This window comes from Periophthalmus magnuspinnatus, chromosome 4, assembly GCF_009829125.3.
Source record: "Periophthalmus magnuspinnatus isolate fPerMag1 chromosome 4, fPerMag1.2.pri, whole genome shotgun sequence".
Lineage (NCBI taxonomy): Eukaryota > Metazoa > Chordata > Actinopteri > Gobiiformes > Gobiidae > Periophthalmus > Periophthalmus magnuspinnatus.
In genome coordinates, this window is record NC_047129.1 from 25,472,482 (window position 1) to 25,489,001 (window position 16,520).

The 16,520-nt window shown below is 36.8% G+C and overlaps 1 protein-coding gene across 1 annotated transcript in view; it reads left to right on the forward strand.

Moving 5' to 3' along the window:
* Positions 1 to 1,271: 1,271 nt before the first annotated feature.
* The window catches only part of tbl1xr1a (TBL1X/Y related 1a), a 44,048-nt gene continuing 28,799 nt past the window's right edge, over positions 1,272 to 16,520 (forward strand). The window contains exons 1-2 of the mRNA XM_033964910.2: positions 1,272 to 1,732; positions 15,571 to 15,636. The gene's annotated coding sequence lies outside the window, so the exon portion shown is untranslated. The remainder of the gene's footprint in view (positions 1,733 to 15,570; positions 15,637 to 16,520) is intronic.

Consider the following 16,520-nt stretch of genomic DNA (forward strand, 5'->3'; position numbering starts at 1 on the left):
CTTCATCCTTCAAAAGTATCATCTGAAGGCATCAAAATAGCATCAAAATTCCATAGTTGCTAAAAATAAATACTTGAGTCACTGTGGGCGAGAAATCAAAATAATCAATCTTGGGTTTCAATATAGTAGCCACTTTCCCATTCAAATACACTGCTGTAGATGTCACTTTTTATACCAGGATTGTAGTAAAGGAAAGATTTGCTGCTCTAAAATATGTGAGTATGCCTTTAAACTCAACATTTTAGAGATTGTTTAGATCCAGATTGCTTGAATGTTAGGCAGCAACAGGCCTATCCTGTCCAGATTTATATAGATTAGGGTTGTAAAAAGAGTAGAAAATCATATACTAATCGATATGTAAACTAGTACATAGAAACTAGATACTCATTTGAACATATCAATACAAAAAAAGTCACATTCGGGACAGAAATGAACCTGGAGCTGTGTCAGAACAAGTATAAGACGACGTAAACTAGTATACGCCCATGGAACACTATGGAATCAACCTGAACGACTGAGGGATCACACAGATATGATAAGACGACGTGGTAATATGAAAGAAAGCATCGTGATTTAATGCTGAAAATCACATTCTATTGTCTAAATATATCACTGTGGTATCGGGATTGAGTATCGAGTATATTTCTTAGTACTGAAATCGACTTTTAAGGTTTTGTATCATGACAACGCTAACAGATTCCTGGGGACGGCCTTGACCTTTAGTAGTTGGACTTAGTATCTTTTGAGCTTTTGTATTATTCACTCAGGCTTAGTGTATAAATTGGGTTTATTCGCAAATGTTAGACGTCATGTAAGGTATTTTAAATGAAAATTCTATTCTCTACGCTGTTTTCGGAATAGCCTCGGCACACGCGGTTTGTGCATAGTCTGTAGTCTTATGCACGCATGTTTGCAGATCGAACGCGTCTATTTCTGTTTGCAGCCATTGCATTTTTACAGACAGCTGAACAAAAACAAAGAGGCGGAGCTCCTTTTGTGCAATACATTCAAGCCCATCCCCCACCAGACAATAGATCTACACATAGGCGCTATAGAACAAGATTTACAGTAGCATTTAGTGTCTTTGTCCTATAATAACCTAGATTGTTTTATGGATTACCAACTATGGACACATCATAACTCCATGTAAGCATAGTGGAATATATACACCTAGCAATCTAATGTCAGAATCCTGCAGAAACGCAACTCCTAGACATTCACACGGTCGCTGAGCATGGTTATGGCACATATTTGGCGCTTTCTGTCATCTGCAGCCATGTCCTGTCCTTCTCCATACTGCGACACCATTTTGATGTAGCAGGCAGGCGGGTAGGCAGGCAGCGAGCGGAGAGGAGAGCGCCTTCCTGCAGAGAGGATCGGAGGCCCTCGCTCATTTGCGCCTGGCTGGTCCCCTCGCTGTGTTTCAGTCTGAAGCCGTTGGCTGCTACCGAAGCGCTTGGCTCTTTCTCTACGATCCGAGCGCGGCTACAATCTTACCACTACTGCCCTTTCCAGACCCCTCTAACCCGGATTTACCGCCACATATGCCGCTGATTCGGGCGCGCGTCGGTCATTGGGGATCCCGAGCGCCGCGTGGCCGAGTCTGAGGCCGATATAACGCCGTTTTCGGGGTGAAATTAGCGCTTGAAAACAACGAAGGCGCTGGAGGAGGAGATTCCATATTAGGTGCACAGAGGAGAAGGCACCCCCCTTGTGTGGCTTGGAGCTTTCGGTGAGTGTTTAGCGGCTTTAAAGTGCGTTATTGCCGTTATAAATAGTACCCGGGGACGCATGAGTCGCGTATGGACGACTACACGTGAAATGGTATGGTTATTACGCGGTTTACTGTGTTTATTGTGTTATTTTTTGTCCGCGTGGGGGATGGGCAGCGTCGTAGGGCAGTGCTCGTGCGTGGTTTTGTGTTGGTGAGCGCGCGCTTCCTTCCTGCAACTGTAGCTTATCTTAATGGCTGTAATTGTAATATTTTTGGCGAAATTCCTATTGAGAGAATTCTGTAACTGTTTGGAGAAAAAAAGTTGATTTTAGGTGAATTATTTTTTAATTTTACTTCATTTTATGGTTAAGTTATTTTATTTAGGTCACTTATAATGGGTTTGTTTACTTACTTTACAGTGGCTTATATGTTGGACAAGAGTCAAAGTGAAATCACCATTTTGAAGTACTAGTTCTTGAATATTAAGGGGTATGTTTTCACTGCATTATAACTATAATTATTCTATAATTCTATAATTATTGTCCATCTCACAATACTCAGTCATTACAAGTTTGTGATTTGTTTTGTCATACTAGCCCAATCAGTAAGCCTATAATAATCTACTTATGCAATAGTTATGTTCTGTGTAGCCTGTTATTTACACTACAACATTCCTGTGATCATTAATTATTAACTTCAGGGCTGTTTTGGCAGTAAGTCTTGTGTCCTATAGGTTTTTAATGGATGACTAATTCTGCAATTTTCATCTAAACATGTTCAGGTTCCAACCCCTCTTATCCAGGCTTGGCACTAGCGCGAGGATGTCTGTTCCTGCAAGACATTTGTGTACAAACGGATGATACAATATGGACTTTTTTCTGCTGAGACTAATGTTCGATATTAGAGATGCACCAATACCGTTACTGGTATTAAATATTGGTGCTGATACTGAAAAATGTGTTGAAACGTGTATCTGTAAAGCCAATATCCTGTTTGGGCCTTTTATTGGATGTGATAAGACCTGCTGATTAAGGCCAAGAACATAACTAATAATGCTTGAACTTTTATTCTTTCAAAATAGTTACATAACACAGTTGGATGTCTTGCATAATAAGTTAACTGTGTTCTAAGGAAATAAGTGTGATTTTTTTTTTTGTCTTTACACTGGTAAGCAAAAGTATCGATATCGGCAACTGAAAAAGCTTGATCGGTGCATCCCTATCCAATATTTGGCTGTTGTGGGCGATAACCGATATTTGCCGATGTCAATATCAAGAATAGAGTTGACTTTTAAAGCCAAAAAGGATGGTTTATAGGGCTGCACGATTGTAGAAAGAAATCAAATTGCGATTTTACAGATAAGTATTGTGATTACGGTTAGATTTGCGATTTATGTATACAAAAATAACAATTCAATTCTAGAGTGAAGACTGGAATATGAACTGATAAACTCATTCAGAAATTCCATGCATTTGAGAACATGGTTTTAGAGGACTATAAACTTATAATTGCAGTCTTTATGGGATGATAGTTACGCCTACTCGACTGCCGCATATTGTGCCGCTCTAATGGTAATATTGGCAGGTATATTTTTTTCTCATTGACAAACTTTTAATTACTTATTACATTGCACATCTAGACTGGGGTAGTTTAGAAAAAAGGGTAACATTTTAATATTTGAGTCGATAGGAAAAAATGCACTGATATAACTAATAACTAATGTGATACAAAAATCTCGAACTCGATTCTGATATAAAGGAAAAAGCTCAATAACAATTTTGATAACACAATGATAAAAAACAAAACTAAAACAAAACAATAGGTAAGGGCAATAGAATGTAATTTTCAGCACAAGATAATATTGCTTTCTGTAAGTTACCATGTGGTTCTATACTAGTATTGATTCATGATTACTCTAAAACTGTTAAAGAAAGCTCAAATGCGGTCATGCTTATCTGATTTTTTTGCCGTACTTTTTAAATTGAGTATCTGTTTTTTCTATGTTGGTTTTAGTATTGAAAAATATTTGAAAAAGTAGTTTTGATACTTTTGACAACCCAATACTAACACTTTAATGTATTATTTGTGTTTCAAAACATGTCTGATGGTCTCACTTGGAATAACACAATTTAATCTTGTCACATTGACGCATTGGAAACTGTCAAAAAATGGAGGTATACACCCAAAACACGTAAAGTATCTGGTTTTCCTTGGGAAAGTAGTGATTGTTGACAGCCCTCTATATTAAAATGACAAATTTGTTGCAACTCAAATATAAAAAGGCGTATCATGTTGTGTCTTCGCTTTTGAGAAACATAATTCTCTCTTCCAGTGAACAATCCTGAGTGACTAGCGAGCTTCACTTTTGCATTAGTGTTATGAGTATTAAAAACGGCTACACATTTTAACATCTTCCTTTTGGCTATATGTGGTCATTAAGGTTATGTGAGCACTGAAATGATCAAGTATACTTTAGCACACAATATAGGGACATTAAGAAAGACTATTTCATGGGAATGTGATATGGAAAAGGATTAATATCACGATTTTCTTGGGGCCAGATCATAATGTTGATTTTTATCACGATTCATGTAAACGTATCTTTTTATATAACTAAAGTCATCTGCTTCTTCTGAAAGTTCACATTTCATTAGAATTGCAAAAATCAACAATGATAGTTATCTCTTCATAAACTGAGACTGAGAGGTCACATTTGACATAAAACCTTTGTCAATTTAATAGGGATTATGTATTCATTAATACAATATTGGTACAGGGGATTGCCTTTGATCGAGGAAATACTGCATTGGTTAGGCAACAGTTCCTAGATATCTGTTCAAGGTTGGGCCTGTCGGTCAATATAAAAATGCTTTCAATTATTATTTGTTGCTGTTGCTTGAAGGATAAGTTACTTAGTTAGTTAAATAACATTTCCAGCTAACAATAACACAGTAGCTTAGTTGGTTCCGATAAAGTGTTCATCCACCGATCTGGAGGTTGGAGTTTTGAATACCGCAATCCACACAAACATTATTGGTAGTGTTGTCAGATCCACTGATCCACAGGTTGCAATTTCAGTTCAAACAGATAAATGCTGTTGTTGTGTCCTTGGGCAAGACACTTAATCCACTTGCCCTCAGTGTCTGTTTACACTGGTACGTGAATGGGTGAGTAGTTCCTTGACGTAAGGCCTAGAATGTAGAAAAGTGCTAGATAAATGTAACCTTTTACAATTTAACACATTATTGGTATTTTTAAGAACATGAGTACATTTTCAATCCGTTGGTCTTGGGATCGCCAGTATCGATATCGAAACGGAAAACGCTGAATTGGCGTATGAGGTGTATGATTTTCTGTTCGCCCAACCATAATTATTCAAACATAAAGAATTAACATCACGATAACCACGCAAGCGCTATCGTCTCCATTGTGAAACATTTAGCTCGTTCTGAAGAGTATTGCGTCATCCTTTCTTTCTGTAACCGTAAAAGTGCGGAATATTGCTCTTGCCTGGTGTTTTCCTCTTTTAGCGTGTGGCTGATTTACAGATTACTGGAGTGCAGTGCAGCTGGTAGCTCTGAGCCGTGTGTGGGGGCTGGGCACGCTGAGAAGAGAAGAGGGCCCCATGCCAACTGTGTGCAGCTAGACTCACGGACACACTCCCACACTGACTGAGCCGTGAGTAGCAGGAGAGAGATTTCATGGAGCATTTTATTTGTGAGATTTGGTTGTGATAGTCTCTATGTTTAAAAGCATGCCAGGAAAACTAGATAACTGGCCTAGTCCAAATTAGGGTTGCCAAAAGCATCGACACAAACAAATAGTATTGAAACTAGATAATCATTTGAGCAGGTATTGATACTAAAACAGTCACATTCACAGGACGGAAATGGACTTTTCCTGAATAGCTTTAGGATGATCTTAAGGTATATCAGAATATACGACTGAGGGATTAAACAGATATAAGACCATGTGGTATAAAAAAGTACTATTATTTAATGTTGAAAATGCCATTCCATTGTCTAAAGAAAGTGTTTTTTATTATGACATCAGACAAACATAATCCAAATCAAACAGAATTCACAAAAAGCACAACTAATTAAGGTGTTCTGGTTCAAATTTCTTAGATCCCAAAAACACATCTGGAGAAGTCCATGTGTACTAGGAGAGGCATCCAACTGCAAGAGTAAGAAACACGAAAGTATGTTTGGACATGTTCGCACTTAATTTAGATGAGCAGCCATGTGCTGCGGAGAGCAAACAACTTGAGTAACACAGTTGTGAGCGTGCCTGAAAATCAAATGCTTAATGTAAATAAGATGTAGCCTGTCATTGTTTGCCAAAAGTGTATTTATGTATGATGCTGTTTTTATTGTCAAATTACTAGACACTCCTGGATGTTTCACAAGAGTTGTCTGACAGGTTTTGGGGCTAAGACGGTTTGAATTTGGCAGATGATTTGAATTTTGGCAGTTCTAAGTTAAATATGGCAATAGAAAAATAGAATCATTAAAATGTACAAAGTCTGACATTTTATGATGTATGTACTCCATTACCTCTCCTGTCCAAATTCTCAACTATTGAACATTCCATTTGATATTGTCATTCTGGCTTTCTTCACTCTTTAAACAAGTGGTTTGTTTTGTTGTTGATACTTTGTGCCTGATGATGAGATGATATCACTTTGGTTGTGTCTGGCTTTGTGCAATTGAGCTGACAGGGGCAGGCTGGTTCCTATTTGGCATTACAATTTTTTGATTGGATAATGACCCCTTTATAATTTGCCCCTGAATATAACATTGTTGGTGTTGCTTACATGAGAAACATGTTGTGCAGCTCTTGCAATACTTTTTAATTGTAAACTATTGCTAATCTTAGAACTGACTGGATTATTTGTAAACAAGCTCGAAGGTCTTGGTGAATCCAGTTTACCCTGTACTGTTTTGTCATTACCCTTTGCTCCACTTGGCACTGCTCAACATGCAAAGCCAGTTTTGTATCACTTACAATACAGTCAAATAGTACTACCACATACTGCTTAGTTGGTTACAATTTTTGAGTAGCATCTATTTCAATGCCTGTGTTTTGAATATAAGCTTAATAGGTGAGGCAATCCCACTCTCACCAAGTCTCATGTTCCATAGGCTACTGAAATAAAGTTTTGAAGGGCCAGTGCTACTCCCTGGGGTGAGGTATTAAAACTGTTGGGACGGGTGATATTTCTGCACCTTTTTGTTCTCAGCCAACCTCTACTAAGATATAGGTTGTTGACCCTCGTGCCTCATTGTGAAGTTGCAGAAATGATCACTGGGAGTACTTTTGGACAGCCCTGATATAACCTATTGTAACACGAGAACTGGGCAATTCATCGAAAGATCAAGATTTAGTCATGTCTAATAGCCAGTGATATGATATACTGTATGATTGGGGTTTTTGAATGGAGAGGTCCACAGCCAATCTTCTGTCAGTCAAAGCATGTGGTTTGGAGCAGAGTTCCGACTTGGGACAAAGAAATCTGTAGTATTTTTTTTGTTAAATGGCACAAATTAAACGTTTGTACTGTTTATGTTATGAAATCAATACGAAGAGCCGTTTGAATTTTGTTGTAAAGACTAAATAAAAATGAATTGCACATCAAGATTGATCAATATGAAGATAAAACATTTGACACATTTTTTCCCGTATCACTTTGCTCTAGTAGCAAGGCAGCCAGTTTTTATTTGATTTAATGTAATTTCAAGGCAGGACTAACCGGCCATAGCCAAACCAATCAGATAATTGTGTTTTCCATGGTTTATTATTATTACAAGTGGAGACAGGTGCTAGATTACTTTCAAATCCAGTTGAATGGTACACTTTTTGATCTGCCAAGTTTCCCGTCCTGAAGATTATGCATTTACTGGTGTTTGCTAGTATGTTTGAAAAATGACGTACTAATCTGGATACTAAAAACTGCTCCATGAAATGTTATTTATTCATTTTCCAGGTCAATTAATGGCTTATATTGGATCTTATTTCACAACTCTCTCTGGTTATCTTTCTGACTTCCTGATTAGGATGGATTATGGGGGATGACAGCAACATATTTCAATACCCTGTAATAGGATGCTAATCTGTAATCTGTGTTACACTTGGAAATATTAACTGCAAAAATAATCTTTATACTGGAGGTCCTAAGCACATACAAGATAAGCTGTACAAAGTAGTTTTAAAAAGTATTTATATGACCTTTTAGTACCAATACCTGCCCCAATGAGTGTCTAGTTTTAATACCAGTTTTAGTATCGATTAGTGTCTGATTTTCAATACTTTTGACAACCCTACTTTAAACAGAATCCTATTATTAGAACATAAATCTCAAATCTGATCCCAATACTTGTCAGAAAAATTGCAATTTGATATCTTTTCCAGATCCTTGAGCTCTAGTCCTATTGCAGACATTTACCTTCACAGCATGTCGTTGGCAGTGCAGGAGCAGTCTGATGGATGCTCTTCAGTCTTTGCACATTGATCAGTTGGCCCGCTTCAGCGAGAGATGTGGAGCAGGGGTTATGTAACGGGCCTCTAACGACAACAATAACAACACAAAAGACAATAGAACTGACAAGCGAAGACCGCGAGGCAAGGGCACAATCAAAGCAGCTATAGCCACACATAACAAGGAACAGGGACTGGAACATTTGAATTACGTCAAACATTAGACCATTTCGGACCAGTTCATGCTGATGTTGTGTCAGCAGTAGAGTTGTCAAAAGTATCGCAAATCAGACACTGAAACTACAGTCTAAACTGGACAGTCATTTGAGCAGGTATTTAAACAAAAAAAAGTCACATTCACTGGATAGAAATGATCCTTTCCTGAATAACTTTAGAATGAAGTATATGACCATATGGTATACGGCCATGGACAGCTATGTAACCCACCTAGACGACTGAGATATTACACAGATATAACAAAACACGGTAATATAAAAGAAAGTTCTACAACTTAATGTTAAAAATGACATTCTGTTGTCTAAGCAAATCCGTAAGTGAATCCGTATTGAGTATTGAGTCTTTTCCATAGTATGTAAATCGAGTTTGAAGTTCAGTATCGTAACAGCACTAATTACAATACATATCATGGTTATATGGTCCTAAAATATTTAAATAAAATGTCATTGCCTTTTTGAGAATGGTCTAATGGTCAAAGGAAGATCTGACAAGTTGAAGTTGCATCTGTTGGGTTAGATTAGATACATTTATTTACAAAGCGAGACATTGTGATTGGGGTTGGGGATGGGGGGGGCGCTCCTAGACCGTTGTTTATTTGCTTTTCCTGTTGGGTATTCTGCTTGTCGGTTACTGACCAATGACTTTTTCACTGATTGATTTTCTAACTTTCATTTGGTTAAGTCAACTATTTTCTGAAGCCACTTGATCTGACTGATGTTGTGAGTTAGGGCTCTATAAAAATACATTGAATTCAAGAAGCAGATGGCTGTAGTTACCTCTAAATGGCTGGCATATTTAAAGATATAGGTGTACATAAATCATGATAAACTTGATACCATGATCTTTAAAAGGTGATATTTTTGGCACATGACCCACCTCTAGTACTATAACATTTGAATATACACCCTTAATCCTGTGTGCATGTTAAAAAAAAAGTTATCTCATTTCAGTAATATCAGCATAAAGTATAAAGATGCAGCCAAACAACTCGCGTAAAGTTCTTCATATGATAGGTAAATGTGCAGTAAAAGCATAAAGTTATCAAAACAAAAAGCATGTGCTCTGCCATGCTGGCCATTTGGACTTAAAAATACTGGCACAGAATAAATAACCGTTCAGGAAAAGTATCGGTATCGGAAAGCATGGAAAAAGTAAAAATAATATTAAAACAAAATCTAAAAAAATCAAACAGTGCCCAGCCCTACCAGAAGTCGTTTTTTTGTTTCATTCACACTGGTTTCAGTAATCCTTTGTAAAAACAGTCTTGAATTTTTCCAGGATTGTTGCTTCACAGGTAGAAATCCTGCACAGTTTTTAAGTACATAAATCATCGCCAGACTCGTACAAAGCATTTCTGTTGCCAAATTGCATTCAATACTGCTGCGTGCTTATATTAACATATCTGGACATAGTTTATTTTTTCCCCCACATTAGTCCTTCTTCTGCCTATAGATGGTGAGCTGCACCAGATCACAGTAATGGGAGTGACTAAGCTGGAAAATCATACATAGTTCTTTAATAGCTGTTATGGTATGTTCTAAAATAGGGAAGCAAAATTTTTGAACTACCATAACATACCATACCAATAACAATACAAAAAATGGGTAATATTTGTCCTTTAACATTTTTGTGCCTCTTCCTATGCGTATATCAAAATGTAAAAGCCGTCTCTAATATGCCTTAAATGTCTGATTTCCTTTCACTTGACCCATAGAATCAGCTTGAATAGCAGCACTCTGTTCACTCCCACAGTTTGTCACATGGTGTTTTCTTGAACCCAGGGTCAAGTTCAACCCCCCTCCCCCACCCATGCACAGACACACACGTCAGCCCCCCCCCCTTTCCTTCAGCCCTCTCCAGTTCAACTCTACAAGCAATTATAGATGCCCTCCTTTGCCAAATCCACTCAGCTTGGGAAAACATCAGATAATAAACAAGAACTAACCTAAAGGGCCCATACGATGCTATTTTCTGATCTGTGTTATAATGTTTCCTCAACAAAAATATCTGGAGTTGTGTTTAGTTTCATTCACACGTTGAATACACAAACACTGCATATTTAGGCTGTGTTCTGCTCTCATACAGAAAATGCTCTGTTCCACCTTGCATTGTCATCTGGTAATACAGGAAGTGCTCCACTGTGTTTTTAAACTCAATACACCTTCTTGAGAATCGTTTGGATAATTCCAGCCCTGGAATTTCTACAAAACAAAAGGTAAAAGGTGGCAATTAACTTGAAAACCATTGCTTCATGACATTGCAAGGTGGAACAGAACATTGGAATGGAGACAGACTAATAATAAAGGATTACTCAAACAAAATATAACTCTGAGGATGTTTTTTGATGAGGTAAGATGGCTTAACAAATGTTAGGTTGCATATGTCATTAAAACTAAAGCTATATTTCAGATTTTTGGTAAATATTTAACCAAGTTTTCCTTAGTTTAAGCATTTTAGTGAATTTTATCATTTTATTTCCTGTTTGGACACAGGCAAAAACATGTCTAATTTACACAATAGTTATGATTTGACTCGCTGAAATACTTGACGACATCATTATTTAGTGAAATAAATGTTCCAACTTTTAGTCAAACATATGAAATTTTAGGTTTTCATGACATATGTAGAGGTATTCTCCTCTGCTTCCTGTATTTTTGTTCTTTTCCTCGCAGCTTTACTTCATAAACTGCCACTTAACCGATGTAAAAGTATTGTAAATATTTACCACAGGTAGCATCCCACCAGATTAGAAAAACATGAAAAGTACTCTTGGAGAAAATAGAATTACTGCCTCCCCAATAATGCAGGTTATTGTTGCCTTTCGCTGGCTGTGTTTTGCCAAGTCTGTTTACAACTTACTCCAATTAGGTTAGAGAGGCACTCCAAGAATGCTCTGGAGCCAGCAGCAGCGCAGAGAGGATTGGAGTCAGAGTGAAGTGGTTACAGCATTATTATGGGTGAACTAACCTGGTTTGTTTCTCTATTTTCTGATGTTGTTAAAGGAGTACTAGCTTTATCAATAGAACATCAATTACATAAGACACATTCTGAGCCTGCTCTTCATCTTTATTATATCAGAACTAGTATAAAACTATGTGTAGACCTGGTCATGATAACACATTTTGAAGAACGATATATCGCTACGTAGAAATACTGTGATAAACGATAATATTAAAAACAAACAACAAATTCTACCCTAAAATGAAGTGGAAGCCAGTGCAGAGATGCTAAAATTGCTGTAATGTTTTTTGGTTCTAGTTAAACACACAGCATAATCAGAATTGTGCTTTTCCCTCTAGAAATTAGTGTGGAAGTTGACAAAAAAAAGAATAGTGTACACTACTCCTGTCCCGCAGGAGAAGCTGGCCAATGACCTTAAAGTGGACATATCATGCATTTTATTGTCCTTGGCTGTCAAACCTGTTTTTGAGTGTCCTTGCACAATATTTGGAAGAATTTGGTCTCAGATTAATGGAGCTGTTTTGGTGTTTTCACGCTGTGCACTGGTAGATGTGTGAATGAGCCATGAAAAATGATTAAAAGCAGCCATTTTTTTTAACGGGATAAGATTTGAATGTAGAATCGCCTCAGTCATTTCAGTCAATGGAATATTTGGGTCATTTTAATCAAGAGGTCTACAGTTAATCCTCTGTCAGTAAAAACACGTGGTTTGTAGTTTAGACTTTGGAGGAAAAAAGTGGATAGTTTTTTTGTGTTAAATAACATTGATTTGAAGTTTGTATTGTTTATGTTCAAGAAAAGAACCATCAACCAATGTCCTTTTTTTTCCATGGCCAATGCCTGTTTAGAATCCCAAGAAACCTACAGCGATAAAATCAGATTAAAATTTTGGGACAATATGTAGGTCCAATTTTCAGAAGTATTATCAAATTTGAATTTAGTACAAACTCATTCACAACTCTGTTTTACTACAAACTGGATGAGTTAGCAGTGTGTCACATTTTTGCAGTACCCTCTTTGGAATTTGGTTTTCAAATACAGCTTCATGCATATATTCAATATGCATATTTAAGCAGCTAGTTGAGCCAAATAAATATTGTCCTCTGCTGGAGATTTAAAGTGAGACTAAATACCTAAACTCTGCCCACGACCGCATTTCAGATAGAGCTGCTAAACTGGGCAGTGCCTGAAGGGCTCAAGAAAAGTGTGAGAGGAACGAGGGGCGGGGTCTGGACAAATGAGGAACAGTGGGATTGGTCTAACAGTTATGAACACTTCAAAGGTGTTTGTAATCAGAAACACTTGGTTGTAATCAGGGCAGTCTTTTGTGATGTCACCAACTACTGGAAATTGCACAGGGCACTGTAGGAACCACAAGCTTAGGTTTAGATGGGGTTTTTTTTACTACTAGAAAATTGCTCTTTTATTCTGTCTAAAAACCCATATACACAGTTAAGTAGCAAAAAAAGTGGATTTGATGTTTAGTTCCACTTTAAGGCCTATAGCCAATAACACTAAAAAGTGTGAATGTATCGACCAACCAGTATTTCTCCAGAAATTACTATTAAAGTCAATTTTATATGTTTTAATAACACTAAATAAAATTGGGATTGAAAGATTGTTCTTGTTGTCATATTGCCCAGCCCTAGTTTATGGCCTTATAAACTGTCCAGGAGACTGTCCCAGTTTCCTATTATGTAACATTCTGGGGAAAATCGGCTTCTTCTGCCCCTCCCTGATGCAACAGTTTAACAGGAAACATTTGCTTCAACAAACTCGAAATTCAACCCGCATTGTTTGTATCCTTCTCTCAAACAGAAAACGCTCTGTTCCACCTTACAATGTCATACTATTGCATATTGTGTCCTTGAGCAAAACACTTAACTGCCTTCGTCCCCAGCGTCTGTCTATGCCCTGGTATTTGAATGTATGTGAATGGTTCAGTGGTTCCTTGATATAAACTACTCTGAGTGTTCAATGGAGGTAGTAAAGTGCTGTATAATTCCCCATAGGGTCGGGCGATATGACACAAAATAAATCAAAAATACATTTTCTCCCTATTGATTGATCACAGACTCAGATTGATTCAGATTTTATAGTGTCTATAATATATTATGTCTAATATAAATAACAAAAATCTCTTTAAAAAGTAATTCCTGAACATAAACCAGACAGACTTTCAATCAAATAATAGACACATTTCTTCCTCCAAAGTCTGAACTCTGCCAGTAAAAGCATGTGGTTTGGGTCAGAGGATTGGCTGTAGACATTTTGATTAAAAAAATCCTCAGCCATATTAAGGCTTTAGTCCTTTAGTCGATTAATTGGTTGATGGTGTCTTAGTCAACTAATAAAAATTTTGGTTGATTATTAATTTAATTTAGATCAGAAGGATGTATATGGGACAACAGAACAACAGTAGAAATTGGTGAATGAGTGAGTTAGCTGAAGATTTGGTATATTTTGGTGTTTATATGTAAAAACTCATGATTCATACGTTGACTTTTTTTAATCTTGTACAAATACATCCATACAACAGTTGTTTTTGCGTGAACTCAGTGTAGTTGTAGTCTTGTGAGTGCAGTTTAGGGCAGATGTGTAATACTTTAGAAAGCCTTTGTCGTGTCCCATTTTTAGTCGACCAGTCGATCTGCAGGACAAACAGTTGCTTTAGTTACCATAACATTGACAATTAGACAGAACCAAATCCCGATCTCGATTAAAAGTTGATTAATTGCACAACCCTCATTCCACATCAGTATAAGAGGGGTTTGAGCTTTGGCGTAATCGTCCATTCTCCTCCTCACTGCCTTATAGGCCTTGTACCACGCGTTCTGCTTCTCATCTTGTTAATATTAAATGGTCTTTGAGTCCTGATAGTTAAATGAATGTTACTGTTTCCATGGCAGCTACTGCTTCAAGGTCAAAGTTATCCATTTAAACTCTTTCTTGTGTTCACTTCTGCTTATTCTATATCCTTCTCAGTGGAAAGGTTTCTTGTAATGCATTATGTATTTCGCAGTAATAACTAAAGCTATAAGGTCAGTCCTCTGGTTCAGACGTGTCAGAGTCTGCGCTGGGTTTGAGTAGCAAGTTGGACGATATCGGTCAAGGGTTAAGCCAATTTACGAAGTTACCTTGTATTTTTATTAGCAAACCTGTGATTTTACACTGTACTTATGCAACTGAATTTCTGGCATTTATATTATGTAAACTGATTTTTAAAAAATGTCCAATAATGTAAAACTATTCCGTTGAATATCTAAGCTCAACCAGGGACGGGAGTTGAGAATTAGCTTTTGCTACAAACTCTATATGCATCACATCAGCTGCAATGTTCATGTTGTAACTATGTCAGATTGCATTGTCCCTGTCAAATAAATATATAAATAAATAAATAAAATGTTTTAAAATGCAGTGTACACAAATAGAATGAAAAGTACAAAAAAGACGGATATAAAAGGTGATGTAAAGAACTGTAAAGTCCACTACAAAAATGCACAAAAACATCTTTACAATTTTGATATTGAGTATTCTATCAAATATTATATGTATTGATATCTCCCATGGTGTTAACAGTTGGTCAATATATCAGGCTGATATTTGCCCTTTTTAGCAAATTGGTCTTAAATCTCCAGCGCAGGCCGATATTTTGTTTTGGCTGACCAGCTGCCTAAGAGTGCACACAAAGCTTTATTAAAAATGTTGCTGCACAGCTCTCTTAAAGGTTTGTGGTTGGAAAGGATTGTGGGTGAGTTTTTAGTGAATTTAAATGACATAATTTGGAGAAAATAATCAACAGCTTAACAGCCATTGGTTGCTCTGGATTCTAAACAATCAATATCAGCCATGAAAAAAATATATATATACTGATCGATCTCTACAAAAACCTGACCTACTGCAAGTTAAATTATTAGCCTAAGAGACAAAAGTGTTGAATGCCTTAATACATTGAAAATCTGACATAAAAAGTTTGGCCTCAAGTATGAAATCTTATGATGATTGAAAAATATTTTAAAAACGTTTGCGTGCGGTTTGAGAAAATAAGTAACAGATCAGCTCCGATATAAAACAGCCCGTCTACAAAGTTTACAGTCTACATTCTGAAATACTTGTCAGAAAATGCGATGACAGCTTTAATGTCGTGTAGCCCATGTTAACTGTCCTGTGGTGTGTTGCAGGTCCCATGCTCATGCTCCTGGCCTCTGACTGGACATAGCGGCGCTGACCACAAACCTACGACTGAGGTGAGGCGCTTTTTAGAGTTTTTATACTTCGCAGCTTCACCAGAGAATATCTGCTTTGTTTGCATAATGTACAGCTTCCGTTTAAAGTGTGTGGCTTTTATCTTGTTTGCTGCTCGGAAATGCTGAATCGGCTATGTCCTTGTTTTTGTCTATATTGCTTGGATGTTTTTCATTTCTTGTAGCCTACTTTGAGATTGTGATAGAAACTGGAGTCTTAAATAGGGGGTAATAATGATTCATCAACTTATTTTGACTGATCGATTTATAAAAAATAATCGTAGTTGTATTTTGGTCATAATTGTTATACAGACTCTAAAACACATATGAAAAGTCAAGTTTTATGACAGAAACAATGGCATTATTAAATTAAAATGTCAAACATAAAAACATAAAACATATATAATATATATACATATATAAACATTTTTTACTTTTAACTACTTTTAACACATAATACACTTATTTATTTGTAGTACGCTATTCGTAACTAGTATGTTTCTAGAAGCCTACAGTTACCATATTTCAACTGTTATTAGGTTAAATATGTGTTTAAGAAATCTCAATGTACAATAGAAATAATTAGTTAATCCTCACTTGCAGCAATAACCAACATGCTAAATGCGCACTTGCTGATTCTCAGACGATAAAAAGCTTTATAATTGGATGCAGACAGCACACAGTGGACTTACTTTGACCTCAAAAGCTGCTTATACAATATATCTGTACTGGGGCAAGACAAAGTTTGCTCAGATACATGGAAAAAAAATCAGGTACAAGCTCTGATAGACATGTTATTTTTTATAATTTGGTGTTTTTTTTCTTGAGTAGAATGAGCCTCACATTAGTCTCTCATTTGGGTTGCCTGGTTCAGTGCTCCAGTTTAA